Source organism: Leuciscus leuciscus (genome assembly GCF_965113295.1).
Source record: "Leuciscus leuciscus genome assembly, chromosome: 7".
Lineage (NCBI taxonomy): Eukaryota > Metazoa > Chordata > Actinopteri > Cypriniformes > Leuciscidae > Leuciscus > Leuciscus leuciscus.
In genome coordinates this window covers 16,589,044-16,616,118 of record NC_138731.1, presented here as the reverse complement: position 1 = coordinate 16,616,118, position 27,075 = coordinate 16,589,044, and the positions used below count along the sequence as shown (strand labels likewise).

The following is a 27,075-nucleotide window of genomic DNA, read 5'->3' as shown; positions in this document are numbered from 1 at the left end:
CACAAACATCACAACCTTCTGAAAGAGACTTGTATGGCATTCATTTGCTCAGTCTTGCACCGCATCTACCCCAGATTTGAGGCTGTCTACACTGGAAGCTGTCCATCACCTCGAGCACCAACAGACAATGGATCAGTCAGTTAGACTTGAGCAATACTAAAATTAAAACTAGATTTTAACATTTTTAGGTGGTTGCTAGGGTGTTCTGACTGGTTACTTACTGGCCGGAATCAAAAGAGCCCACCCACAATTCTGGGATATTCTCTTTTTTTAGAAATGGCTCGAGTTTCTTCTCAATTGTTTTAATTTTTAATTTTTTTTATAATGTATGTACTTTTTATTTATTTAATGCATTTAATTTTTTCTTTTGATTTTCTTTTATATTTATAAATTTAAAAAATATTTATATTTCTATATATCTATTTAGTTTTTTTACTTTTATTTATATTTATACATTTAAAAAAAAAAATCTATATATCTTTTTAGTTTTTTTACTTTTATTTATATTTATATTTCAAAAATGTCATTTATTTAATTTATTAATTTTTGTATCATTTCTGCCAGGTGAAAATTAGGTAATTGCCCACCTTGACCCCATGATTTAAGGCATCCATCTATTCATCTCCTTAGCTGCCACCATCCATGGGTTAATTTTGAATGCTGCAGTGATTTCTCATCGGTGTTATACAGTTGCTTCATACAGCTGTTTTGTAGTCTGCGGTGCCACACAGGTGGAGCTGATACAGTGATTACTCTTCTTTATATTGGAATCTGTCATCAGAGGCTTTTTGTGTTGTGTTGACTATTGGCTTTCGAAGCTCTTAATGGCTGTGGTTATCATCTAATCTGCGGTGAAGCTGATGCTTTGAATTACTGGTTAGATTGCAGAGAGTATTTTAAGCCCTCAGTGCTGAAATCTGCTCGTTCTGACTGCTGTGAGTGGATGTGTGCAGCCGTATCAGGTAGGCTGTGTGTAAATCGCAGTGAATGGGAGCACGTTGACAGTGAATGGCGTCCTTTCAAGATGTGCTCTGCAGTGTCAAACGTTTGTTTATTTATTTTTTCACTCTTTTTGTGTAGAACTTGTTAAAGATGGGCTGCATCTCAGAATGGTGTTAAACAGAATGAGGTCTAATCCAAGAAGAATAGATCTCGTCTTAGCATTGTGATCCAGCACTGCTTTTGATTTCAAACCAAGCCTTTATCTAGGCTAGTCTAATATGGTTTGTTATGAATGTCTGACTACTTTTCTCTGAAGTTTTGCTAAATGCGCACACATAAATGGGTTTTCTAGCCTCCAGTTGATTTTGTTTACAGGCTGCACAGTACACATTCAAGTGTGCCCAGCTTTCTCAGAGGAGCATGAACGCACAGATCTAGTGACAGCCATGCAGTATTGATGGAGAACTTTCCTTTGGGCCCACACACAGGGCTTTCATTCACCCAGCCGTGGGGCCGAGTAATGTGAGAGTGTGTGTGAATAAGAGAGAGTGAGTTGGACGCGTACACACATGATGCGGTCTGCTCTCACATTTCACTCACTTGTTTCCTCACTTTGTTTGTCTGTCACAAGCAGCACATAATCACAATGCACAGAACTGTCCATAATTAGACCAGTACTTCCCTTTACCATTAAATAAGCTAATTGAATGTGCTTTTACATAAGACCATCAGCTCCTTCCCCATCAGTCATTCAGATGAAGCAGGCTTGTGAGTCAGCATGTAGGTGCTGGTGGATGTTTTAATGACTGTGTAGATGGCTTTTGGCCCTACTGACTGATCGACCTCTGTGGCTGTTGTGATGAATCACCATGTCCTCATCCGTCATGATCTGTAAGGTCATTATTGAATGCTTTTCTGCATTTGGCAGTTATGTACAGGTTTTAGTTTTCATCTACGTTTTGGTTTCTATTTTTTTCTAATCATGCTGTTAGAGAGGGGTGCTCAAATGTCCTGTGAAGTATAAAAAACGTTTTAAGGTGAAGTGTGTAATTTCTGAGACACTAGTGGCACCTAGCGGGATTACAAAAATACCGCATATTTTACAAAAGACCCTTTCGCTTGTTGCTCCTCCCCCAACTCAAACATCACAAACACAACTCTTGCTTGGTCTCAACAGGTAAAAGTAGACTACTTTCGAATAAAAGTTGATATTAAGAATACTTTTAGCTGTTGCTTTGTGTCATGACTCATGAGTAAGCAGTTGAGGAGGCTAATCGGTCTAGAGTGAACTAGGGATGGGCATTTTTCAAACATTGTATTCAAATATTTGGGCTCATAAAAAAAACGAATATTCGTTTATTTAAATGTTTAACGAGAGACTGAGACTGAACGCTGAGACTGCGGCAGTTATCGTAATGCACGTATATACTCGAGTCGGCATATGGTTATCGTGTTTATATTGTTTTGAATGTTCATGTTGAGAAACAATTTCCACATGCTCGGTAAAAAAAGGCCCTCAGCTGACAGACGTCTCAGAGACACAAAGATAACAGTGTGCTATGCGATTGTTTCTAACAACACTGTTTTCTATTCTTAAACCTGTCTCCCTCGACGAAACTTGATGGAACCATATGCTCAAGATCATTTTGCTGTCTAAGATCTCACCTCGCTCAGATGGGCTTGCCTTACCTGAATGCTCTTTTTCCTCATTCGACTGGTGTTTGCATTTCATGTGATTTCTCATTGTGGTAGTAGTCAAGTCAAGTCACCTTTATTTATATAGCGCTTTTTACAATACAGATTGTATCAAAGCAGCTTCACATTGATAACATGAAAATTGCATCATCGTCCACCCATAATAAGGCAGATCAATAATATTGTTGAATATTAAATGTCCCCATAGTAATATTATAACTAGTTTCAATAATTCATTTGATCAAAAGTAATTCCATTTTGTAAGATCATTTTCATGTAATTCCAAACTTCGAGGCAGACGACTACATTACATAATCAAATACAATCAACAGCTCCACAGCGCCACCCAGTTCATTGAATTTGAACTGAGTTTCAGTGCTTGGGATTTATCATGGATTCGCTGCATTTACGGCCAGCAAAGCAACGTAGTAAAATTTGAACACTAGTGTTATTTTTCAAATAATAATTACAGATCAAATGTACCATTTGTGCACACACTTAACGACTGTAAGGCCAATTATGAATGTAATTTGATACGACTGCTCATGCCCAAATACGCTGAGTCAGAGACCGTTGCGTTCAGTCCGTTCTTGTCTAAGAACAACTTAGATTAACTTTTTTGATCCACTTCAAAATGTTGACTACTGTAGTATGAATTAAATGTGTTTGTACTACATCCGCCGTGTTGTTACTGTCGCGTCACACCAGTTGCGTCGCTTCACTTCTATTGACAGTTCCTCTCTCGTGACCTCATGGTATTGTAAAGTTACCATCGAATGTGCACTTCAGAATCTCATTGGAAGTAGTGGGTCTTCCAGGTACTTTTCGCCTTCTGTTTTTCACATACTATGTATTTGGACACTACTCTGTTGGCGTACTGTTTTCACATACGATTTTGGATGCAGCGACTGTCTTTATGAGTGAGTTGTTGAGTCATTCATTAGAGCGATTCGTTCAAAAACATGGTTTCATTCAGTGAGGAAATATTACTGTTGTTCAGAGAAGCACAATGGCTGCGTTGTGGATTTGTTTGGAATTATTTTAATTGGTGAAGGCAAAAACATGACAATTTAATGTTAGTTAATAAAAAAGTTAATATCACCTATAATTAACTGTTGTGTAAAATTTACTCATGCTCGTGTGACATTGCTTAAAGCCATATCCTATCTTGGTAATGTAAAGCCAGTAATGTTGTGAAGGTGCAACCTAAATTACATGAGAATAATTTTTTTTTTCGATTTTTGCTGAATTTTGCAAACAGCTATTCATACTGAATATAATGTTGAAAAAATCGGGATATGTTGAATTGATTATTGAACAATCAGGAGTTTAAATATGCATGGAGTTTTTTTTTCCTTGCCCAAAATTCATGCCCAGTGTGCATAATGCTTTAATAGAAAATGTCTGAGTTAAATGAGTGTCCCGGCCTGCCTCCTGTGCCCTCAGCCTCAGCAGAGAGAGAGCCTGTGGTTGTTGAGACAGTCGCACACACACACTAACACAGACTGTGGCTCCTGGACAGACAGTATTGCATAAGAGAGTCAATGAGGACTAGATGCGACAGTCCGGCTCTTTCAGGCCACAGCGATGGCCAGGTCAAGCCCCTCATACTATGAATAGGCTAGATATTTGTATGCTGTCACATTATGGTCTGTGCCTGGGTTTGAGTTTGAACAATTAAATCTCTGTTTTAGTTCTGATGATTATTACCTTTTTTTTTTCTTTTTTTTTTTACATGTGCTTTTAATCCTTTTTGAATTCTTCTTACATATATTATATTTATATTATATTATATTATATTATATTATATTATATTATATTATATTATATTATATTATATTATATTATATTATATTATAAAAGCTCCAGCAAGATACATTTAAAAAATGCAGTTAAAAAATATAGTTCACCAAAAAATAAACGTTGTCGTCATTTATTCACCCTCGTGTTCTTACAAACATGCATGATAATGACCTTCGTTAATCTGTTGGGCACAAAAGAATCTTGAATCTTGTTTTTGTCAATACAGTCAATGAGCTCTAACAGTTTCAAGCTCCGAAAGCTTTACTCATGAGTGTGATTAAATGACGATGTTCATTCTTGGGTGAGCCATCTCTTTAAATGTGGTTGAATTATGCCGATGTGCTCAGCTACTGGGCAGGCAACATAGTTTTCTTATGACAGAGACTGACTCATATCTTTCATTGCTGAGGTCATGAAACAAGTTTTATCAAAGCATTGTTGTGTCAGAGTGTGATGGCATCAAGGTCTCATTCACGTGAACATCTTTTAGAAATTAAACACTCGGATTAAAAGCATTCCTGTGTGTGACTGGATGTCTTCTGCTTTTGGGATCGGTTCTGCACCTGAACACAAATGAAGGAGCTCTATTTGTTTTAGGGCCGGTTGTTCCACATCACCTGAAATGAACTCTTAGAGCGCGGCCATTCCCTCCCTCGGTTTATGTAATAGTTGAGAGGCTTTATTGGAAATGGTGGACACAATGATTTTGGCTTTTGATAAATGAGTTTTGGCAGGAGAGGTCAGTGTTGTCACAATCTGTGGATGTGGCAGCAATGAGTTGAATATGTTAGTAGCTCTGTCTTCACTATGTTTGCTTATATTGCCATCTAATGGCCATTTGGGGAACATTTAATCAGCTCTTTATTACATGGAAAAGCAAGCTTTTGTTGGAGGTCCAAAAATTATTGGTGGAACCCCTGCAGTGCCTTCACAAACTGGGCTAGATCGTACAAACCATCCAAACTCGAACACCTAGGATACAGCATGATAATTGGATGATTTGGGTTTGGTGAATTTTCCCCCACCCTCTTTCTTTCAAGTGCACATTGACATCAACTTCAAATCTGGCAAGATGTTACAAGTCATTAGTTGCCCAATGTGCTTCCAGCTGTAGTGCGTACAGAAACCATTCATACTGCAACAATACTTGTGAATCATTAGTGCCAAAATGTTAAAGTATGTGTGATTGTTTTCTCATTATTAACAGCCGGATATGGATAATTGGTGCAGTGTTTGTCATACTCACCCCCCAAAAAAAGCCTCATGTGGTCAGACAGGCATGTAGTTTGATCTCAGTAACATGTAGGGTGTTATAGTGCCATCTAGTGATGTCTAAAACAACTTGAAGATAACCATAAAAAAAAAGAAAAAGAAAAAAAGATAAACCTAGTAATAAAAAATAAAGCACTAAGAAAATGCTCTTGTTAATGATACAATAATACTAAATGCTTCATGGAGAGCTAGTCTGTGTCAAAATAAAAATGTTTTAGGATTGTTTCCAATTTTGCAAAGGCAATTTGAATATAATAGGTGTGACTGTTAAAGGTGCTCTAAGTGATGCCGGGAGTGTTGACATTCGAATTGTTGTCAAACAAAACGGAGGCTAACTAGACCCTCCCTCCTCCTCAACCCGTCTCCTCCCTCCTCCCCCTCCCTTCCGGCATAAAGGAAAGTCAAAGTACTAAAAACAAAGTTAAGTTTTACTGATACTTCATTCAATGTGTAATGTCACCAAGTTAGATAAATGCTTTTATATATTGCAGAACAGAATGCAGAAAAAGAGAAACATTATCTTAAAATCGTTTCGCCACCTGAGGTTATAACTATAACGTTAGCTCCCATACAAGGACGCAATAATAGCAAGATAACATTAGCTTCACGTTTCCCAGTGAGCATAAACAACGGCGGCGGCGTAAACAAATTTTGTCAAAGTTGTCAATAGCCTATAAATGAACATTCAAATCCATAACAAACAGTGGGTGAAAACAATCATTCACACAAATTGTCGCCCTACTGTGAATTTGCTTGACCATTTACAATAGAGATTGATCGCTAGCTGCTAGAAACATATAGCAGCTATGTTGTATTCACCAAAGCTAACGCTGACTGCATAGTTCTAGCTAATTACATCCTTGTGTTGGTTTGGCGAACATGAACGTCAATTTAGAAAGAAAAATGGATTTACCTGTTCTGCAAAAACAGCGCAACTGAATGTCGGATTGGAAGCCCTTCTGCCGGCGGAGTTCTCGCCACCTTTCGAGGGTTTTTCCGATGTAAATTCGGGACTTCGCGCGTTCCTTATCCTTGTCCCTCTTCTTTGCAATTTGTTCATCGGAAGGTCGTGTGTCGGCCATAATTCAAACTTCCCTCTTTATGCTTCTCTCTCCTCCACACACGCCCTTCATGTGCACGCGCACTAACCCCCAAACCCCACCCTCAAATACTTCTGGTCGGTGATAGGCTGGAGCACTGTTTGTTGTGTTTTCATGGTGCGGGTGAGCCCAGTTTGTTTTTGTTGCCGTTTGTGGAGCCTATGGTGTCTACAGAGACCGCGTTTTTTTACAGTGTGTTCAGGGGACAGGCAGCTAGCGGATAGTGAGGAGATGTTTGCTGTATGTGACAAAAAATGTTTTGGCCTAAAAAACGCGTGACATCACTTAGAGCACCTTTAAATTGTCATTTGGTGATGAGATGATCTTCATGGTTCACAAAACTTCTAAACATCTGAAAAAATTATCCAAATAGGACTTCTCCATAGATTATAGTGTTAAACTAAACAAAAAAAGGCCAATCATTTTAATCCATCTGAGAAAAGTATGAATTCCTGTACAGATTCCTGGGTGTAATATTGCAGATATAATGATTTTCAGGTGTTGTGATGGTTTGCTTTTTTTCAGTTATTGCTGCTTTATTTTAAAGGTGGTCTCTGTGTAACTTTTGTCCCTCTAGCAGTTAAAAAAGAAAACAACCCTCTACAAATGCGACTAGGGCGAGGTCCCAAAAGGGAGCAAATGTCCATAGCCCCCATGTTAAAATGTCCGTTTTCACAGCATAAATTCATGTTTTTACAGGTTGGTCCCATGGACTTTTATTGTATTTTTCGATAGGTTCTGAGTGCCTGACAACCATGAGGGCTGTGAATTTTTTTTCTAACTCGTTAGATCGTATTTAGATATAAAATGTATGACAATAAGGGCGTGGTTAACTTTGATTGACAGCTTGATTGACAGCTGACAAGGCAGCGCCACGGAGAATGACAACATAAGAAGCGCCATTTTTTTAATACAGTTGACATATAATACTACTGTTTCTGTATCATGAAATGTAGTTTTAAGGGTTTTTCAGGCAAGAATGTAGTTGTTTAAAGCTCAAATCTGTGGTTTATTTATAAAGATTTATGAAAATTGTATCCAGTTGTGAGATCCAGCGATGACCGGGCGCTCGGCACGATGTACCCCGCCTGGAACAGCCTTTCCTCGGCTAGTCGTTCTGACGTTTTGCCGCTGACTCTGACGTCTCTGTAGTGGTTAAACATGAGATATAATTTGTCTTGTCTATATCTAACGGGCGATTTTTGGTCTTGTAAATCTATAATTTGTTCCCTGGCCAATCGGTTTGGCTGAGGGGAAGTTTCATAAGTTTATAAGCTATTTAACTTTACCATTGTATGGTTAGACTAGATCGAGCGCTGACTTTGTATGTTTGACAGAATTGTTTGCTTTATTTGAATAGCTTCTTGTACCTTTTACTTATACTTTTATAATAGCTAATATTGATAAAACTGAAATTTAACAAAAAGAGACTGGGTTGAGTTTTGTCATTTTAAATTTTAATACAACGAATATGATCTGTAATGTTGTTTACTGCAACATCTGTTGTTTAGTACAAATGCACATGGCCTGGACCATATTAAAATGTTTAATATTTTTATATTATATTTAAAACGAAAAGAGGCAGGTTTGTTTTATATTTTGTTTGTTTTTTTATAAATAGGCAAACGTTATGTGCAGTGAATATAATCAATACGCGTTGCCTGAACCACATTTGTGTGGCTAAAATGTTTAATATTTCTTTAAATGAAAACGAAAAGAGTTAGTATGGTGTTTTATAACATATTTCGTTGCCTAAATATACACAGAGATAACCGAAGTAGCAGAGCGAGCGAGTGACGTGCGCTGCGTCAGAAGGTGGGCGGGGTTAGGATTTCCCAAGATTTTCCAAGATGGCGCCGCCCATACCCCCCATAAACGGCTTCAAACCCGTTCTTCAGAAAGTCTATGGGTGACGTCACAGACGCTTTGTCCATATTTTTTACAGTCTATGCACGCTACATGTAAATTATATTCTTTGTTGTATTTTCCTGTCAAAATGATGCAGTTCATTTGTAATTATTCAGCGTATAAGAACAAGTAGAAGGTATGCTGGTAATTCCGGTAGTGGGCAGAACTAACACGCAAATGGCAACCTCATTGGCTGGCGCTCATCTATTACCATCCCTGTTTTGATTTCAGCAAATCAGTTTGAGCAAACGCAGACAACGTGTTTAATATTCACGAACTCAGCAGCTCATCAATCTTAGTTTGTTGTATATTGTTATTAGTAGTAGTATTAATAATAATATTATAATATTTTAATAATTACTATTATCTCTTTTTTTTTTTTTTTTGCTGGTTTCCGCTCGTACTGCCATAGTCAGGGATGCAAACAGCGCGCTTTTCGGCGCCTCCCGCTTTTTTCACGTCAGTTTGGGTGACTTGGGTCTGAGAGGGTTTGATTATAATTTCACAAAGTCATCTGAAGCCATTCCATAGCTTTTTATTGTGAGGGACAGAAGTCTATTTATGTCATTAAATTAAAGTTTACGGAAACTCGTTTTCCCTCCTCTGCGGCTGTCAATCATTCTCCATTCAGTATTCAAACAGCGCGCGCGCCTCGTCCGATTACAGCAGGATGCACGGTAAAACTCTCTCCAATATGATATATTCACATTTAAATGTGAACTTTTAAATGCGCACTTGTGCAGCGCTGCACACTGTGACTCCATGTTGCTTTGAGCACATCATTCTGCACCCGCGATGCGCATACGCGCTTTGTGCGCTCTGTTTTGAAGCGTTTCATATTATCATGGTTTTGCGCACTGAAAGATTATTAAAAGCCTATATTTTTAATACCTAGCCTGCACAATACATTTAAAATAAGCATAATTTAATTGTATATTATTTCTGTGTAGTGTAGGCTATATAAATATACACTTCTGAATTCTTGACATTCATATATAAATATAAAATTGTGAAATGGATGATTGCCTGATTGAATTTTATAAGAGTACTAATAGTAATTTGTTTTTATTAACATGTTTAGATTTTATAAAATTACTGTGCAGATTTTCTCAAGAATTACTTTTTGCTGCTGATTTATACACTCACTAAGTTTAATAAAAATACATAATACATTTATGTAATATTTAAAGGTGTTAACTGTAATCTTACACTGCAAAATGATAACTTACAAAGGATTAAATTCATCACAATTATGTAAGTATCTGCATATTTGCCGTGGGGCGAGGGCTTCGATAACACCTCTCTTTTTAACCATACATGTGTTTGCATCCTTGCATAGCGGCAGACGTAGACAACTGCGTTACATCTAGTGACACACTCACGCTGTTGTTGTTTCGTTCAAACATGATGGACCATGGCAAGCAGACTTTGGGACAAAAGGAGAACTAAAACGAGGATCAATATCAGTGTGGCGTTTTCGAGATGCCGAGAGCTCCACGTCCGCGACTAACTTCGACTTGACAGAGCTTCACGAGTCACGACATGACAGGGACGCCGCTCTTGCATGTGCTTTATTAGACAGGTGAGCAAATGTACATAAAACGAATCAATGTTATGTAGTTCAACATGATGAAATGTCAGAATACGATCAGTATGTTATTCTAATGTTGATCTAGCTTCCTGCCAGGCTCATACAGCCAACAAACTAACACATAGAATAACATTATAACTTATAACACAAAAAACATCAATGTATTCACTCATGCATAAACATTATTAGATCCATCAGCATGACGGCAAGTTCCAAAATTCCGCTTATGCGTCATCAACCTAGCGACCCCTAGCGGTGAAAAAAATTACATATTGTAGCTTTAAATAGTGTTTTGTTTATCATAATATAATGTTTGATTGACTGATTGGCTGTCACTGACGATTACTTTGGTAATCGAGTAATTGGTCGATTATTTTGTCAATTAATCGGATAATTTTTTTTGTTAAAACAGACCTAAGCAAACAATATCCTTTAAAATGGCTTAAAATGCATATATAAATAACTGTTACATCCTATGTTGCATGCCTTATTCTCTCTAGACTAAAGGGGTTTGTAACAATAACAATGAAGCAATAGTTGTTTCAAATAAAGTATCAAAATCAAGTACTCATTATAGTTTTATAGAAAAACACTTAAATGCATAATATTATATTATAAATGTTTCTTCATAATTTTGACATTCAACTTATGTATATTAGCCTATGTATTATAACAAATGCCTGCAGAGGGCACCAACAGCCTGGTGTTGTCCCACTTTACAGTTGATCAAATCCTGGTTTAATATTCGCCAAACAATATTTAATTCAAATGTTAACTTAATCTTTCATATTTGGCAACTTAGAAATGCTACAGCCAATGTAAATTCTTGAATAAGAAAATATGGACATCAAAACATGCAAACTCAGAGCGAGGGTTTAGACTTATTTTGAAATCACGATGAACAGTTTGCATATTTAGAAACATAATGATGTATTCTCCTGTGTTGGCGTTGGTTTATAAATAATTCTCCTTACAAATCTGATGAAATGGCGCACATTGCATTCCCAGATGAACGGTGTAAGCAACCCGAACTCACAGCATGTGCAGAAATGGAGTTTGAGAGTTTGAGTCAGAGATTGCTCTACGCATGCAAATGATAGTTCATGTGGAGGCAGTGGAGCAGCGTCTGTGAACGGAGCCGAATGTAACCTAAACGCAGGGAAATAATTAAAAAATGTTTTTTAAAATAATATATTCTATTGCCAAGGTGTGTGAAGAGGGTTTGCAAAACTACATGCATTTTGGGGAAGAACATTGTTTTGGTTGTGCTTCGGCTCTGCGTGACTGCGGATGAATACAACCCTTCATAATAGATAATGCTTTACCAAGAACTGAGTTACAAATGGCAATTTATCTGTTCAATAAAATAAAATAACTTAACCTGTTGAGTAATAAAAGCGTCATCTTCACATGACTTTTACAACATTTCCGAAAAGTCAAGCCAGTGTTGATTTCTCGTTTTATTATGAGCTCTGTAAAAATTGAAATGCAGGACAACATTGAAGTTTAATTATTAAAGATTTGGTCAAATCACTAATGATATGATTCTTGCCTCACTTTCTAGATGCAAGAAATAATTCAGGAAATTAGTAGTTTTAAAATGATCAACACTGTATAAATTATGCAAATGATAAAATGATACTGGTGACTTAGTGACATGGTTCTAAATATCTTTATCATATGGCATTATGATATATCATAGCACTTTCCTTTTGTTGTTGCCACCAATGAACACAAGAGGGCAAATGTGACCATCCAAACTGGTGTAGCGACTAACACTCTCTAGCTGTACTCAAGCCTTTATCCCTTTGTGTGAGGTCATGTGTTTTAAATGATTTTGAAGCGTCTGATTCATTTAACCAGTGCCTATGTTGATAACCTATATACCTCCATATGAGTGTGTTGACCATATCAGAGATATGCCCATAGGAGAAATGTTCAGTTTTCTTTGACTTGATTTCAGATTAATTGTTTGGAAAAAGCTCAGCTCATGTCAGATTGATGTTGTGTATGTAAACCCTTTTCAGTGTGTTTTATTGACTTGGCTTCATGCTATGCTGAGCCTGTGAGATGGAGGAGTGTTGTTTACGGTTAGTTAGATGGCAGGTTCATTCATTTCCTGAAAAGTAAACAAGTTGTGCAGTTTCTTCTAAGAACATGTGTTGCTGTAGAAATAACACACAAGCAGACCTACGTTTGTTTTGAACAAGTGTGTTATTTTTCAAAATGTGTTGTATGAAATCGCTAATCACCAGAGACGGCATTCTGCTTGTTTCACCAGGTACGTCAGAAGCCGTGCCATTTGGAAAGTCCATTGAAATGAAAGCTCCCTCACATTTATCACAGAATGACGTCTGCCTGCCCCAGCACAGCTCTAAGGTCATTTTAACAGTGCCGCTTTAGATCTTGTGCGTCCAACTTTCGCTCATGCAGAGAGATACTGTAGAAGTTTTTGAGATTTGAATTACAAAAAACGAAAGGTTACTTCTGCATGCTCAACTTTTATGACTAAAACAACGTCAGCTACTTCACGCTGCCCTCCTGCATGCACCTATTGTGCAATCTAGATCTGTTTTACTAGTGTATACCTGCCTGGCTCCATTCCTTGAAATCATATGGAATTCCAGTTTTGTCTTCAGGGAAAACGTCTTATGCGAAGAAGACGGCTCATTGCACTAGAATTCCTAGAACTGCTGTGCAAACTTCATCGTTGTTGTTTTTTTTCTTCACAAGGCAAGGGCGTTTTTTGGGGGAGTGAGTTCATTGGGTCTAACACAAATTATATTACATTTATATCATGTTAAATACTTAAGTGAAATAGATTGCCAGGATATTTCAAGCCCCTAAGCATATATTAAAGAAAACTATGCATCATGATGTACATTTACAAATATCATGTTTAATTTCCTTATTGAGTTTAATTTTAATTCCTTAGAGTTAAATTTCCTTATTGAGTTTATTATATGTACTGTTTGATTTTGTGCCTCAGTATATAAACTAGCAGCTATTAGATACTACATTCATATGGGTTGGTGTGACTGAAATGTTATATCAGAGTAATTTTATAAAACTGCAACGGCATATGTCATTTGTATAAATATTGTTGCTTGTAATTTAACAGTTGTTTTGTAAATCGTAACTAAAAAATAGATACTTTACTAGGGGTGTAACGATACACTCATGCCACAATTCGATACAAATTGCGATACTGAGCTCATGATGTGATGCTTATCACAATATTAAGCCAAAATAGATTAAAAAAATATATATTTTATTATCAGGACCCCCAAATATTCCCCCATTGCATTTATTATACATTATATTCAACAATATATATAGTAGTTAAAAATTTTTTTTACCCATTCCTTATTTGCATGTGAAAAGGTTCTTCATTATTTTTTTTTATTATCCTTTTTATTTGAATGTTTCTTATAGTATCTACTCATCCAACAGGATTAGATTATTCATTATATCTAAATAAATATGGCATCAATGCAGAAACATCTACTTCGCATAATATAACACTGGAATTGAAAACAAAACCGTAGAAAAACAATATAACTAAACCGTTTCCACTCTGAAATCTGACTGGATGAGCCTCTTTGTAAAATGATATTTGCACATAAATGTGACCGCATTATCATATTAATGCAGCACGTGAATGCAGCAACATTACTTGGCAACAGCTAAAGCTCTGCAATAATGTTGCTTTAGTTCTTCCTTAGCTTTTTTTTTTTTTTTTTTTAAGGACAAATTGCATTCTATATTTTAATCCACGTTTTTCATCGCCCACACATTGTGAATTACATAAAGCGGTCCAGCCCAATAAAGGGCACACAGATATGTCCATCTGTAAACAATGTAGCAAAATCTCTACAAGTTGATGCATTTCTACTGCCACTCTGTATTATACCATCATGCCGCCCGGCCCTGTATTGTCTTTGTTCCTTTGTTGTTTTTAGCTTCAGTGTTGCTGTCATCATCTAAGCACTGCTTTTTGTATGACCTTTGTTGGGCCTTTGAGACCTTGTAGTCATGAAGTGAAGCTGCTAGAGCTGGGTGCAAATGACAAAGACAAATAGAAAACTGAGGGATTCGAAACCCAGCTGCCTTTTTTGTAACTGTACTATAGGGACCGTGAGCTCCTCGGAGTCAAGAGGACCGGTTATAACCGGCTGGGCTCTGCCACTCCCCCCTCCATATCGCTGTCTGTTTCTCTCTCCAGCTAGCATGTCTTTCTCTGCGAGCGGTCAACCCATTTATTGGTACATGGTATACTTGAGACTTCTGGTACCTTTTGCATTTATAACTTCATATCCAATATTGGAAGGAAAATGTTGACTTAATCTATCGATCTTAATCTAGCCACACAATTCACCAGTTTTTTTTATACACCCGGGACAGCGCCCAGAGATTAAGTCTATTACAGTCAAGATGTGGGCGTCATGGATTTGCATCTGACGTAAACTAGTAGTAATCTGGTATATTGGGTTCTGTGAGTGAATGTTTAATGAGATGAAGGGGTGATCAGGGTGTGTGGCAGGAAGAGAAGAGCGAACGGGGTAAATATAGCCAGGCTTGAACACTAAACCATGCAGTGTGAGGTCAAGAAGTCGCCACAAACAATGACCTTAAAAGGTTCCTCTGAAACAGCATTATGGTTCATCGTGTTCAGGTCGAAGGTCGCCTTCATCAACAAACACGGTTTTCTTGGCTCCATTAGCGTGAGAGGTAAATTCAATTCCCAGTAGTAATGTTAAGCATTACCCGAGCCACTCGACTGAGGTTTGCTTGTCATTACAGGAGCACAGAGTGATGTAACTGGCATCTTTCATAGACCAGACATGCTCTCTCCATCATAAATATCAAGAATGATAGACAATCTGCCAGTTCAGCAAACTCTCGTGATTCCTGAAAAACATGTCACTCTTAAATCTGGTAGTCTTGGGCTCAAGGCTACATTGCTGAAAAACTTTGCAGGTTTCAGTGTCTGTTATCTTCAGTACTGTAACCCTGATGAACTTACTCAATGACATTTTGAACATTATTGGCAACTGTCATTTATGTAAGTGTGACACAAACAGTAATTTGTTTGAATCATCATGGTATAAACCCTGCAAAAGTTTTGGGTCAGTAAGATATTTAAAGAAATTGTCACCCCCCGTTTTGAGCATAGATGTGAAAATGCACTATGGTTGTAATTCATGAATGCTTTTGGAATATATAACCTAATGTTGGTTGGTCTTTTTAAAGATACCCAGCAGATTATTGCAGAAGTAAAAGCACTTGTAAAATGTGTAAAAAAAAGAGTTATAGATTTTTAAGTTTACTGTAAAGCAAATGTATTGTACTACGTTTATTTTATACAATTTATATTTTACAAAATAGGTTTTACTCTAAAATTGCTATGAAATCAAAGCTATATGTCTAAGTTGATATCACAATGTGTATTCCTATGTTGTTAAGGCGTAATACCGAAAATAATAGGGTTGCACCAGCCTTTCGTACGGGTTTTCTTTTCTTAAATTGGAATGTAAAGTCCACACTAGAGGCTAGCTAGTTTCTAACTAACTGTACTTTATTCTGTTACACCACTTGCTGTTAAGGCAGAATGTAGCTAGTAGGTTGTAAGCTCTCCGTAAAGTAATGCGTAGTCAAATATGACGTTTGCCCTCAATGATCCAGTTGCAGGTTTCAAATACGTGAGCAGAAGTTGTTGGAATGTCGTGAATTTCAGTGAATCCTTCATTCTAACTACTTTTGCCTCACATGACTAACTGTAAAAATAAGTTTTCTATTAAATACGATATGTTTTTCTATGTAAATAACATTCATAAACTGTATTTGAAGCAAAATCTATTAGGATAAGTAACTTAAGAAATTATATTAATTTTGACTGATTTTATTTGACATGCTCAACACGGATCGATGGAAAGATGCACACTGTTAGGACGGGTTCATGTTGAAGAGCCACTAACAAAGTAATTTATTCACGTTGTTTTCTCTCTTAAAATCTCAAAGCGAGTGTAAATACCAGCATTATCACATATGGCTAAAGAATTGAAGTCTGTCAGATAAAACAAGATGCAGTTCGATCTGTCTGCTATTTTATTCCAACATTTACTGGCTTCCTTAAATATTTTGTTTATACTTAGTGTTATGCTTCAACTAAGTTTAATGGTGCAATGAAAAAATATTTAGTAATGTGAAAGTTGTAACTTGGTGCCCATTTACGTCAAAACTAGGCTAAGTTGTATTTTCCGCACGGCTGGTGCAACCGGCCCCAGGTGAAACCCACATTCCTTTGAATGTTTTGATGCGTTCTCCTGCAACAAATAAATACATTTGTCACTATCACTTCTATCACAAAATAGTCGCCAAGTATGGAACCTTGAATCTTTCTGACAATAAGTGTTTTGTCAAGATTATAAAAAGTTTTGATTTATAAAAGTTAAAATAAATGTTATAATATGAAATATGACACTGCCTACTAGGGGGAGGGGCCCACTAAAAGGATTTAAAGTATCATTTCCATGGTAATGCAATGTCCGATTTCAAAATGTTTTTCACAGGATGAATTTTGAATGTTTAAGTTTTCGAATGATACCTAATTTGTGATGATTACTAAAATATGTGAAAAAAAGGCAATAAAAGAAGCGCTGCCAATTGGACATATTGAATACTTGTGTCAAAAGTGTTTAGACTTTTCAGTTTTATTGACGTCGCCATCTTTGATATACTTTGGCCACTGTCGATTTGGTTACTGGAAGAGTACAGGGGCCTGTACCATGAAGGTAGCTGAACAAACTCGGGGTTACAGGATTAGTTTTGAGTTGACAAAACCAAACCGATGCAATCAGGCTTTATTGGTACCATGATGCAGCTCATCAACTTTCTCTGTCAACTCAGGCTTTGATCCTTAAGCTATGATTACTCCACGCGCGCATGCACATAGAGTGACGTCGACACTGAACAACCAATCGCGGGTAGAGCGTGAGCGATATATTTTCCCGCAGAGGAGCAAGAGATAATCATTCAGAATTACGATGAATTTAAATATGTATTTCAAGCTCGAAACAATACGGTCTCTGCTGCCAAAGCAAGAGAAGACTGTTGGAGAAAGATTGCTGATTGTTAATGTGTAAGTTAAACAAATACGTTCTATATTTATGTAAAATGATGTATGTATGTGTAGCCTATATGTGTAATATAGCCTATAGCCTATTTTTATAATATATAAAAAATTATACATGCAAATATATTACACATAGGCTACACATACATATTCATAATTTTACATAAATATAGAACGTATTTGTACTACTAAGAAAGCTAGGGAATCCTATCATAAGATTAACAGAATAATAATAAAGATTTAAAATAATTCTTAACATGTATTATATTGTATAGTACATTTGTGCAATTTGCTTTTTGAAAATAAAATACATAAAATGTGTTCATGTGATGTCACCCTATCAATATATCTTACCGCCAATTTTATAAAAGCCCTCTTTTATGGACATGGCCGATAAATGTCCGGGGAACACTATTAATGAAACTATTCATGTACTCCTGCAGAGCGAGGACCACCTTACGAATGGTTCGACAAACCGTGTTTTCCCCTATAGCTTCTGTGCGTCACCCACCGTGCAGGAATGTACCACTTGCAACAAAAAAAGCGCAACGCAATATTTGCGGTACAGTAAGTGCATGAATTCGACGTGTTAAGTTCTTTATGTGCGGCTCAAGAAGTTTGCAAAGATAAGACATTCCTTCCGCGGAAAATCTGTATCTTTCATAAGTAACTATCTGGAAAGGCAATGGGATTTTGTCTGGCTAAAAACTCTTTCTCTACGAAGTGCTCGTCAAACAATTTGCGCTGAGATGTCACAGGATTTGGAAGAAAAGGTGAAGTCATTGACACTGGGAATAAGTTACGTCACCTATATGTTTCTTTGCTCTCAGCTGATTGGTCAAACTTCAGTCTGAGATCTTGAATCCAGAACATAACCTGCCCCGGAGCAGGTTAGCCGTGCAGCGTAAGATACCATGGCGACGAACACCGAATAAAGCCAAGCTACTTTCATAGTACCTAAAACCCAGGGTTGGCGGAAACTAAACTGAAACATAGCTGGCTAGCCACCTAAACCGGCTTCATGGTACAGGCCCCAGGCTTGCACGTTCACACACAGACCTAACCCAATCCCAAAAACGACCAGTGTGAACGTAGCCTTGGTCCATACTTCATTTAAGAACACCTTAATGTTTCGACACCGCAATATTATGCAAATTAAAGTCACGTTTAGTACTTTGTTGCATATCCTTTGCATGCAATGGCTGCTTGAAGTCTGCAGCTCAGATATCACCCTGTGCAGAGTATCTTCTCTGGTGATTCTCTGTCAGGTCTGTGCGGCAGCCATTTATAGCTCCTTAAAGTTCACCCAAAAAATTATAATTCTTCAATATTATTCAATATGTATATATTATTGTTGACATCAAACCATGCACGTCCAGTCAAACTCCGCAATATTGCATTGCGTATTCAGCATTCACTTAAAATTAGAATGGAATTTAAGTGCAAATGTGGTAAACAAAAAACAAACATGGTTATTGCAAATATTTGTGATCAGATCTGGTCAATTTTCATGACGGACAAGCCCCGCTCCCCATGCACATGCCCCACCCCCGAGTACTCGAGTACTCAATTTCTCATTTCGATCATTGACAGGTCTCAAAACTAACAAAAATGCCCATGCCTAGTTTAAACACATCAATATTATGCAAATTAAAGTCACGTTTAGTACTTTGTTGCATATCCTTTGCATGCAATGGCTGCTCGAAGTCTGCGGCTCCGATATCATCATATGCGAGTTAGAGTATCTTCTCCTGCTTGTTCCGGAGGCAAGCACCCTTAAAGTTCTTTAATCTTTTACGGTATATATATTATTGTTGACATCAAACCATGCACGTCCAGTCAAACTCTACAATATTGCCTTTGCATATTCTCTTAAAATTAGAATGGAATTTAAGTGCAAATGTGAAATGTTATCGCAAATGTTTGTGATCAGGGCTGCTAACTGATATCTAGGTCAGTGTATGAATGCAGCGGCCACTTCTGTCTTTGGTGTATTTCCTCTACACTGAGAGCACTGCTCTCTGGCACGAACAGCACACGTCTGTTGTGCTGCCAGCTCTGCGGAAGGAGGCGGTGTGTCCGTTTGCCTTGCGCCCGTGTCCCCTTCCCGTTTAAACAAATGGGCACAAAGAGGAGGACTGGCAGAGGGAGCGGAGCAGTGTTCCCGCACAGTGATTCGTTCGAACGGGGGTCCCCTCGCTGAATGAAGCAGCGGTTATGTAACGCATAAAGAGGACAGGCTATGCTTGAGGCTCCCTCAGGTTCTCTTCCGCCTGAATGGAGAAAAGGGGTTCTGGAAGAGGGATGTGTGCCGTCCGATCGGGAGGGAGGAGAGATTCCTGTTGTGTCCACAGGGCCTCCGCTCCTACACATGCACTGCATTCCACTGCAGATTTTTCATAACTAAATTACATACAGGATATTTGTCTATGTATGGTTTTGCGTAGCTGATATGATTCAACATAGCTGCTTCATTGTTTTGGTTTGTTGTTTTTCGCATTTTAGCCACATTTTAATAAATGGGATCAGTATTTGTTATTGAATATAGAATTTGAGCAGAAAAGTGGAGAACAGGAGAGGGAATGACACAAGGTGTTCTTGAACTGGCATCACCTGCATGAGCACTAGGGCTGAGCAGTGTGATGCTGTGTAACAGCTATGCAATACCGATGGTTTGTGTCGTCTTTGACCATTTTCTCTTTATATTTGGAACTTAATCGGTTACCTTTTAATGTGTAAAATGATTGATTATTCAACTAAGCATTAGCAGATTTTTTTTTCATTAAAAAGTTTAATAAAGCACCTTTCCCAAGCTCAAGGTTGCTGTACAGGACGACAATAATATAGACATAACAATATGCTCAAAAACATACAAATACACAGAAGGATGAAAATACTTTGAGAATAGATTTGAATTGAGACTTGAAGGAACAAATAGTGATAATGTCCATAGTTTTGGTGCTATGACACTAAAGCCCCTTTCACACAGAGATTCCGGAAAATACGAAAATGTTCCCCGGGATTTGTCATGGGATCGTTTGATTTTTGGTTCATTCACACTGCCAGTGATTTTCTGGAATCTGTGAGTGCGTTCACACATATCCCGTAAAGATCCCGTAAAGACGTTCCGGGACTGATCCCAGCAATGTTACCGGAATCAACGCGCTGTGTGAAAGGGGCTTAAATGATCTGCCACCCATAGATGAGAGACAAAAGTGAGGAACAATGAGGATTTAAGCATCTGATGAACAAGGTTTGTGGACAGGTGTGTAGCAATGCAATAGAACTAGGGCTGTCACTAACAATTATTTGAGTAACTGGTCGATTATTTTGACGATTAATCAAGTAATTGAATTTGTTTGTGGTAATAACTAGACCTAAGCAAACAATAGCCTTTAAAATGGCTTGCATATATAGCAACAAGGCGATTAAGATTTGGTTCAAATAAAAGTATCAAAAGCAAGTAATCATATGGTTTTATAGAACAACAATTATGTATTATAACAAATGTCTGCTGCTTTTACAGGTGGTTGTTGTTGTAACACTTTATAGCAGGGGTGGGGAACGTCCGGCCCAGTTTGATGCGGCCTGCGAGTCAATTCCTCCAAAAAAAAAAAAAAAAAAGAAGCTTCAGAAACAAAATCTCAGCAATTACTTTTCCTGTGATAGAAAACACAAAATAGGCCGAGTCCACGAGCCCACGAGCCGTGAGAGCAGGGCGTGGCCAGTAGCGCGAGTGTTAATGAGTCACCTGAGGTCAAGTTCAAGCACCGGTTTCAGGTTTCTCACGGATGAACTACGGGGGCGAGCACGCCGCACCGGTTTCAAAAAAAATAACGCAGTCGGCACCGCCGCACAGTCTTCTGTCAGACCAGATGTTGTCAGGCTATATGTCAGTAAAACTCAGAAAAACTAACTTACTTACATTACGTCGTGCCAGCCGTTTGTTCGCGGCGCGCACTCTTCAATCACGCAAATGCGGCGCGCCCTGTATCACGCAAAATAAACTACTAGCATGTAACGTCGTGTTCTGTCGTCAATTAAGTATTGAAATAACTAAAAGGGAGATTAAAGCTGCGTCAAAACTCTATGTCGGGGCTTTTGTATTCCTTTAGGCTACATAAATGTTACACATTTTGGCGTAGCCCTACTCAATTTTCATTATTAATATTCTAACATTTTATCAATATTGCAAAGTCATCAAAACTGACTAAATATTTTGTGACCAAAAATGTGAAAAATAGGCCTACATCTAGCCTAAATGATCGTTCATGACATTCTTTTAACTATAAGCAACCCAATTTGTCTAGATCTGTATTATTTCCTTTGTATAATGAGCTTAAATATTGCTGCGCAGTCGTGTGATTTAGTCTGCTTGATTAACATTATTACAATGTATTCCTAACTCTGATATGTAGCCTATATATAAGGTCCTCGAATGTGTTCGAATATTTCACCAGCATCAGCCTTTTCAAAGTTTCTATCAATCCGCTTGTCTGTGTTTGCACAACCTGCATCATTAGGCCAGTAGGTGGTGACAAGTGACAGTCTTTATGAGTGAACAATTGAAATTTAATTGAACTGATTTAATAGTGACAAAAACATTGATTAACTCAAGAAAGAAACAAGTTGCTGAAACCAATCTTTAATGCTAAAAAGTTTACATCTATGCAAAATAATCCTTGAAAGATTTCTCATTTAAGGCCATTCCTGTTTGGAATATGTGATTGTGTATTGTCAACAATAAGCAGAAACATTTTGCATTTCCATTTTCTAGTGTGGATCATTCATTTCAACATGTATCCTCATTCTCATGTTTAAGAATCTGTTATCTGCTTGACAAATTTATGCTACTGCCCACTGACATGCTTTTAAAGCTATTGTTATCAAAAAATGTTGGCATTCAAACACCTTAAAATGCACTTATGTAGGTCAGAGAAATCACATTTTTTTCCGGGGGAGCATGCCCCCCGAACCCCCCTAACTACCTCACATTTGAATGTGTGTGTCTGTGTGGTAATATGGACTGGTGTGGCTACAGTGCCAGGACTGAATTTTTTAACCAGTCTGCCCCCCTGCATATAGGCTTACAATATACATTATTCTCTGTATCGAATCATGTTATCTTGTTACCCAGCCCCTGATGTTTCAGGCTCAGCCCCTGGTGTTTTTAAAACCTAGAAACGCCCCTGCTCATTACAATGGCCCTTAAAGAATGTTAAAAAATTGTAAATGGCCCTTGATAGGAAAAAGGTTCCACACCCCTGCTTTATAGCATGATCAAATCCTTGTTTAATATTGGCCAAACAACACTTAAGTCAAATGTCCACTGAATCTCTAATATTTGCTGTAGGGTGGTTTTTAAATGGTTTTAATACATTGTGCAGCCTTAGAAAACGGTCTAATAATGCGGTTCATGGATTCTCGTCTGTGGAACGCGCCGCTTCTGGCATTTTGCCGGTTACTCGACACCGGTAAATTGCAATCGATGATGATTATTTTTTATTTTTTAAATCGAGTACTCGAGTTTAATCAAGGAATCGGGACAGTCCTAAATAGAACAAAAGAATATGTATGTGTTCCTTTACCGTGATTTAAAATGGGACTTTACTATTACCTCCCAGGATTGGAATCTCTTTTCTGCTGTCTCCAACTTTTACTTAATGTATTATGATTGTCACCCATCTTTTAGTGTGATAAACAATAAGACACTTCATGTGTCGATGGCTGTAGTCAGTAATGCTCCCTTACTCTGCATTCAGTGAGTCGCGTGTCTGTTTTTGCCAAGCAATATAGAGCAGCTCCAGCGCTGATGCAGGTGTGTGCGCTCACACAGGCCAGCACACGACTGCAGAGATGCTTCTGAGGTTTTTAAGCGCTGTGGAGGGAGGGCTTGGAATGCTTCCCACCTCATTGCCCGGACGACTCCGCGCCTCTCCTCACGGGCTCTTTTCCATAAGCAAACTGGATTCTGCCTGTTGGCACTGAGCGTATATATTCTTCTCAGAATTAGGGCAGAGCGGAGAGAGAGGAACACTCGTCACAGGCTGACATGACAGATGGAGAGAGGGAGCAGGCGGGGGAGTCCACTCAGTGAATCTGGAAAAAACAGGCATTGCAGTTTAGTAAGAAAGAGAGCCAACAGAGACATGGTAAATTATTGGGGAAATGCACAGTGTGTGTGTGCATTTACGTAAAGCATTTCCCTAGGTGTCTAACATGTAAATATTTGGGATTAGTGGTTGAAACCTATGGGATTTTTAATGGCTGATGCAGCTACCAATATCTACAGCAGATTGGCCCATAATAATGCCTGTGTATTCATTGCATTAAATACTTTTATGGTATGTTCACACTTGGCATGTTTGGTGCGATTGCTCTGTTTGTGTGGTCCATTTGAATAAATGTGAACACTGCCATCCGAACCCTGGTGCGCACAAAAAAGCAGACCAAGACCGCTGAAAAGATGGGTCCTGGTCCACTTCCAAATGAACTCTGGTGCACTTTGAATGAAATGTGAACACAACAGGGACCAAAGACATGCAAGCTAACCAAAAACGGGACATGATGCCCCTAAAAAGGACTGACCTTGGACCAAACGAACCGAACTACACCCTTAAACTCAAATAAAAATGTTTTTACCATATTGAAATTTTGATATTCTTTTGAACTTTCTATTCATCCAACAATCCAGTAAAAATCACTGTTTCCACATAAATATTTAGCAGCACTGTTTGCAACATTGATAATACAGAATAATAAATGTTTCACCAGTATATTAGTGATTTCTGATGGATCATGTGAAGCAAAATGTAATATTAGCAGATATTTCGGCTTAACACTATTTGAGAGAATTATTAAAAACAAATTGCTTGGTGTTGGCTGTTTGGCATGTAGTTGCACATGAAACTGGAATGATTCATGTTTTATATAAATATGAGCTGAGGGCAGGCCTGTTATCTCTTTTGCTCCTTCAGGGTAATTACTGTCCAGTCTGTGAACATGAACCCTGTTTCACCTGAGAACTGTGTGCTTTTGGTCCCGTGCTGTTCACACACTACCCATCCTATAGAGTTACAGTAGGAATGTTTTGTTCAGTCAGGAGAAGATGCCTCTTCCTTTTTAGGCTTCTATATCACAGTGGGATGGATGGAGATCCTCCTCTGATTATCCCAGTGCTCATACTGATATTAAAATTAGATCAAGCATCAGCCTCAATGCTTTCTCTGCATGCCGTGAAATATCTCATTTGGAAAAACATTCACATAAGCCTAAACACTCCATTAAAAGATGAAGGGCTGCTGGGTGCTTTTGATCAGTTGTTTTTGTTGGAAAGAAAAGTAGTTGTACAACTTGTTTTCATAATGCATTTCAAATTAGTTTCTTGTATTTAGATTTGTGGCAAAGCACTTACTTTGTTTCAAAGCACTTATTCAGTTCTATTTTATATTTAAATATTGAAGCTAGCCACTTGTCAGACTAGGGGTGAAACTTTTTAGTGTGAAAATGTACTTTTTTTTTTTAACAGGATTCTGCGATATTAATCACATCCTTTTGACAAGTAAAAGCGCCATGTGGAGAACAGGCCAGCTTTAGCACACTTTTCATTTATGGTCTCAGTCCGATACAATATAGCTACATCTTGACAGTGTCTGCAAACATACCGAAAAGCCCACAAATCGCATTAGGAGCTCGAGTGGAAGTAATACTCGTGCTTGACTGGCCGTCTGCATCAAGAACATAGTGTACTATGTAAACAACCCCCCTCTCAGATCCCCTTCAATTCGCCTATATCCCTGCTATTGTCTCGCTCGATCAGCCCCAACCAACTGGAGCTTAACCGCACCATCAATGGCTGTTTGTCTCCGGCAGTTTGAAGTGTTCACTTGAGAAAAGTGCATTTATAAAGCGGTGAACGCTACAATATATTGCGTGCAATGGGGCTATAAGGTGCACACAATGCAAAATTACATGGGTGTGTAAATTTCCCAGAGTCTTGCATCTCTACAGTGCCTCGTCTGTCACTTTATATAAAGGCTACAGTGCTTCCAGACAAAGGGAGAGGGCGGACCGGTGCAGATTTGGTGCGTATAACAGCGGCAAGGCAAGAAGGCTTCTCCTATTCTAGCCGCAGGCCTTCATGCTTTTTGTAGTGGAAACTACTTCAATGACTCGTCCCAGGTCTTTTCCGTGGCTGTTTTGCTTTTGGGCTAATCCTGTTAATTCCAGGTTTCACTCCACATTACTTGTACCTGTTTCTTCTGTCTGCACACTACTAGAACTGTTACATAACCAAAAATGTGTGAGGAAGTCGGTGACCATTCACACTTCCCTAAACACTGGAGGAACATGCTACTCTACGGAAAATAAAGCCACTTTCTTCACGAACCTGTGGTTTGCTCCAAGATACAACCAGCAGAAGCAAATGATTTTCCCTTTTAAAAGGCACTTTTTACATGCCTTTAATCTAAAAAGACATTTCATTAAGAGTAAATTGTGAAATGTTTAAATGTACGAAGTGCACATCTGTCTCCTCTTGGAAAACCGTCAGCGTATTAAGTCATTCTGGGCAGTAAATGTGCACTGAAGCTGTTCTCACATGCTGCTTTTCTTGCTCATGGAGTGAAACTTGCTGAGGTTGTCCAGTCTATTCTGTGTGTGCTGCACTGTCAGAGCTGGAGAATACAGGATGAAGCTCTGTTGTGCAACCTGCTGCTGTCAGCCCAAATGGCAAAATGGCACTTTCTCTCTCTCACGCAGAGTGGCCTTCGTTTGTTCATGTCGAAATCCCACAGTGTGATCTCACCAATCTTCCAGCTATACCATGTTCACGAGATGTGCCTCTCAATAATAATTTCCAACTTGTATAGTAGTATGCAGGGCACACATTCAGATTTCTAATATGTGTTATGTTGGTGGACCGTTTCAGATGGCGTTGCGCCGTACTATTGTGAATCGGGCAAAAAGCATAAACTAGGGTCAGGTTGAAGACTGTGGAGAATGGCATCTGCACTCTGACTCTCAGATACGTTACAGACACTGAGGGTGGCCGGTTGCCTAGGGACAGTCCTGCCTGTCTAAATACACTGTTTGAAACGTGTTACCTTTCTATAAATTCTGTGGCGCTGAAGGCTCGCGAGTATCGGGGAGCTGCCGACTGCAGGGCTTCTGTAAGCAGCACTGCTCCTCTGCACAGCTGTTTAAACAGTGTCCATTTCAGCTCCTCTCTCTGCAAAGCTCTCCAGGCTCTTATTCAAATCATGGTAGTCTATTTTACATGTAAATATTGAGGCTGCCCAGTTCTCAGACTTGGTCTGCCATGATTATGAAGCGATAAATGGTCACTCATGTCACTTGCAGTGCAAGCTTAATTGCCATGCATCTTTCACACATACAGTCGTTTATTTAGATTGAATTTGAAAGCACAAGATGTATGATTTCCTTTAAGGCTTTGTAAACAAATGTTGGGGTTAGGTTACAACTCAATTTTAAATGCTTGTTGCTGTTCATAGTTATACACACAAAAAAAAAAAAAATTATAATTTATCATTAATAATAAATGTTAAACATTACATTTTTTTATTTTTGCATTTGAATTGTTGGAGAAGCACCATCATGTCCACTAGAGA

General features: G+C 38.2%; 1 protein-coding gene across 2 annotated transcripts in view; it reads left to right on the top strand.

The window, feature by feature from the left end:
* The window catches only part of tsc22d1 (TSC22 domain family, member 1), a 49,810-nt gene that overhangs the window by 14,534 nt on the left and 8,201 nt on the right, over positions 1-27,075 (top strand). The window contains exons 2-3 of one of the 2 annotated variants that reach the window (XR_014207349.1): positions 10,146-10,302; positions 12,593-12,674. The exons of the other annotated variant lie outside the window; for it this stretch is intronic. The gene's annotated coding sequence lies outside the window, so the exon portion shown is untranslated. Of the gene's footprint in view, positions 1-10,145; positions 10,303-12,592; positions 12,675-27,075 lie in introns of those variants that run through there. 2 annotated transcript variants of the gene reach the window in all.